Source organism: Anser brachyrhynchus (assembly GCF_964034855.1).
Source record: "Anser brachyrhynchus genome assembly, chromosome: 1".
NCBI lineage: Eukaryota > Metazoa > Chordata > Aves > Anseriformes > Anatidae > Anser > Anser brachyrhynchus.
Window position 1 is genome coordinate 40,363,823 of NC_137694.1, and position 4,214 is coordinate 40,368,036.

Genomic DNA, 4,214 nt, shown 5'->3' on the forward strand with positions numbered 1-4,214 from the left:
GGAAGAGATTTAGGGAAGGGTCTCATGCCCTGAGACTGCGGTAGGCTACATCCTCACCCTGACATCCTTTGTCCCTTTACTAAAAAGAGACAGTCTGGGGAGTAGGAAGCTTTCAGGGGAGATAGGAACCATAGTTCATAGATACTTCAATATCTTCTTGTCTGATAGTGATGTCTTGTTCAGTCACATCATGACTCCTCTTTGGTATCAGCACTGTGTATCAATAGTCTCTAGGTTTAGTGGGTGTTAACAGCAAGCAGGAGTATGTGAATAAAAGAAATAAAATTGCATATATAGTTGTGAAAATGGTAAGTATATACAATTTGTTTTCCATTATATTCCCAGATTTTCTGTATTTCAGTAAAAGAGATAAAAGAGTCAAACTGCCCTTTTGCCATATCTCAGACTCCATCATCCATAGTAGTCTTGTTCTGTTGCACTGATTTATTCATTTGCCTCTTCTACAAGTGCAAATCTAGGAATTACAGTAATTCCATAGAATTTGAAAGACCTTTTGTGTTGGAATATATCAGTGCACAGGGGCTCTATTGGTGCATTGCAGATAGTGTTATTTTCTCTGTTCTGTCTTTATACATTTTTGTTCCTGTTTTCCTTCACATCTGGCTTTACACAATTTAAACCTGTAGAGCCTAGTACTAAAGTAAGTGTATCACCCACTACTGCATCAATGGGAACCTCAAATTTCCAGGGGAAAAAAAAAAAAAAAAAAAAAAAGGCACAGAAATTGTTTAAGATATAATATATTATTAATAATATTAATTATTATTATTATTCAGTCAGAAAGGCAAATACAATGTCCTGAAATCCCAAGTGAGAAAGTGGAAAACTTATAAAAACTCTGCAAATACTTATTTCTTTTCAAAACCAGCACTCTGTAAATTTGTCTGTCCTGGAAATATTTTTAAAGCAGAGCATGGATTACCTGGTTTCTGAGCACACTTTGTGCTCCTGAAGTACATCTGAATTCCCTTTTAAATTCAAAAAAAACAGGATACAATGCATTTAGGACTCCATATAGTCATGCATATGCTAAAACTTTATATTGAAACTAGTTTTTTCTATCTTTCAGTATTCACAAACTACTGGTGTACTTGAATCATACCCTGTTAGGCCTGAAGGGATCTTTATGATTACATAATGATGTGTAATGAAGATGAATCACATTAATTAGAAACAAAATGAAACCAAATGAAATAAAACAAAACAAAAATCTCACCATCATTTAATTGAAAAACTTCCCAAATTAGGGACAAACCTAGATACAGATGAAAAGAAACAAGTCCCACATCTTCCCTGTGATCCTGGATTGAACACATGCACGTTTCTTTTCTATAGTTTCATACATATCTTTCTATGAACTTTTTGTCTAATTTTTTTTTTTAATTCCTGTGTCTTCCTGTGCACATCTGGACTATGTGTATATACCAGATGATATGCTAAGATTACAAGATCACAAGTTTGAGGCACGTGCATCTCAAGAACTAGCTCAAAAGCTCCTTTGAGACGTGCAGTAGCTGTCAGAGGTCAGCTCTTGTAAGGGAAAACTCCACCGTAACTGTAGCAGGACCTTATTCCTCCTGATTGAGATTCCTGCCAGACTGCTTACAGCACAACAACAACAAAAATAAATTTAAAAAAATATATATTTATCTCCTTGGTAAATTCAGAAACATAGAATAAAAGGAGAGGGAAAAAAAATATTTTTTTTTTTCAAATCACAAAAGCCCTTCACTTACTTAAAAAAAAAAAAAGTTATCTAAGAAAGAAGCAATATGTGTGAAGCATCAGCAAGTGCTTTGTAAGCATACTTAAATACACCTTGCTAGAAAACAGAAATTTTGTTTTCTAAAAGCTTTCAAGGATTAGATGCATTTTTTTCAAAAGCATCAGAATGACATTTTGAAGGAACTAAAAATAAATGCATATTATTTAGGGAGCAGAAAAAACACACACAAATAAGATCAAATAAAAAAACACAAAAACAGAAACAAACAGAAACAAAACAAAGCAAAACAAAACTCTAGGAGAAGGACCAACAATGTAACTGCTTAGCTCTAGTAAGTGGTAACATCGAATAAATTCTTAAGACACTTTGACAAATATTTAGAGCAATTTAAGTAATCGACACATGATTGCACTTGAAAAAATAGGAGGCCATGTTTGTGCATATTGCCTTGGAAGTTATGAAGTTTTCCTTGACAATGTCCCTTTTTATTTAGTTCTGCTAAGATATCATGGCTAACATGCAATTAGGAAAGCCAAGCCTGGTTTGCCATGATGTCACTGACATAGGACAGTCTGCCGTAGGGCAGGTGGCAATAGGCAGCTTGTGGCGAACCAGTGTTTTTGTCATGTAGGAAATTTTTTGAACAGTCTGACTTCAGGCAACTTATTCAGATACTCTGTGGTGTTAGACAAGTTATTTTAGCCCTTTGGATGTGTAGTCTCCCAGTCCAAGCACGTAGTCCATGGGGCAATGTGCAAGCCACTTTATACTGGCAGGCAGTAGCTAGATGGGGTGAAATGGCTGATGCTCACAGCAGGGCTCTGTGGGGACCAAAGGCACTGGAGAGCAGGAGCACCCCTGTCTCAGAAGAGCTCCCTTCCCAGGAAAAGCACAAACGGCTATGTGAGGAGGTCTGCCATTGCATGTATGTCTCTGTTGGCTGGCCATATGTGGGTGGATTGGGAAGACAGGAGTGTTATACATTTGGCTGGATCTCTGTTCAATGTACTATAGATAGCCTCCCCTTACGCAATGCTGATCAAAGAGGAGCCAGGACAGAAGGATTCAGATTCTGGCAAACTCCTCACATCCAAGTCATTTTTCTTACATGCCTTTCAAAAACTACTTTTGCTTTTCCATGTGCCTTAGTTTATTTAGAAAGGCAAATTGGTCTAAAGGATGCAGCTCCCAAAGCCCTCTAAAACAGATATTTCCAGGAGAAAGAAACCAGTCCACGGGTCTTCTGCATGACTAAAGAACTGTGCTGCAGGCTGTCAGCATCCTTCCTGGCACCAGAAATTTCTGTTTGTCTTCTATTCCTTCTGCACAACCTCACCACTACAGCAGGAGTGGTGACACCTCCTCCCCATCCTCCCCAGTCTGCCCATTCAGCTTGGTATTTAGCCTTTCACACCTACCTGCAAAAGAAAAGCAACAGATTTGAACTCCATCTGTGAGAGACGGACTCAGACTTCAAGTCTTAGGCTGTTGGTATAAAAAGACAGACCTGACTGATAGGGCACATGAGATAAATCCTGCTCAGCTCTCTCTGGAAACAGGGTGCACAGCTTGAACTGAGGTTGGGTTCAGGTCTGCAGCAGTAGCCTTGGCTCAGATTCTCATACTCTGGAAAGACAGATAATTTCAAATAACCCCCTGTTCTTAGTGCTTAGCTCTGCCTTTGCCCAGTCTCAGCATGCAGTTTTAGCCTGATAGCCTAAACAGCACGGCTTGTGAGATCATCCATGCATGTTATGTAAAGTACATGCATACAGACATATCTACACACATATATAAATTATACTAGTATGCATGTCAGTACCCAGTTGCCATCCTCTCAACCTCTCCTTAAAACAAACAAACAAACAAAAATTTACTAAATAAAATGGACTCCTCCACATCCTTCTGGGCAGTTCCTGACTTCTGTTTCTAAATCTGATAGCAAAAGATGATGGAGAAATTTCATCCCCACAAGTTTCCTGAAAACACGGTATTGGTATACTTGACAACCTAAAGAAAAAGCTTTTGACCTGGTTCTTTGTAGAGAATCTACTAAGTAGAACACTGATAGAAGTCTCACTCACTAAGAAAATCTATAACTGGACTTCGTATCTTTTTAGTCATAGAGAACTCACCTAGAAGGCAAGAAGACTCTGAACATAGGTGTTGCTATTTCCTCTGCCTATGGAGCAGCTTGTTTGAGGTTGCTCTAAAGAGGTGCATGTCAAGCCTTGATCACTCTGCAAAAAGCTCTTTGGCCTACTTGGGTCTTGGATTATACGCTGGAGCACGGGCATTTTAACCTTAGTTAGCAGATCCTGCACTGGAGAACTTATTGACAAGGGACTATTGATGATCTCAGACATGAAGGCATAATTACATTCAGTCTGCTGAAGGAAGAAGAATTATTCTTTTATTTGTATAGCCTTTACCTACAACAAAATTGACATGGAACATTTCAAATGTT

The 4,214-nt window shown here is 38.4% G+C and overlaps 1 long non-coding RNA gene across 1 annotated transcript; it reads right to left on the reverse strand.

Annotated features, from left to right (window-relative positions):
• Nucleotides 1-493: 493 nt before the first annotated feature.
• Nucleotides 494-3,950, reverse strand: LOC308191745. Its single transcript, XR_013948249.1, has 2 exons — nucleotides 3,883-3,950; nucleotides 494-3,373 (listed from the first exon to the last, which is right to left on the reverse strand). It is a non-coding gene; the product is annotated as an uncharacterized lncRNA (long non-coding RNA).
• Between the last annotated feature and the right edge of the window lie 264 nt (nucleotides 3,951-4,214).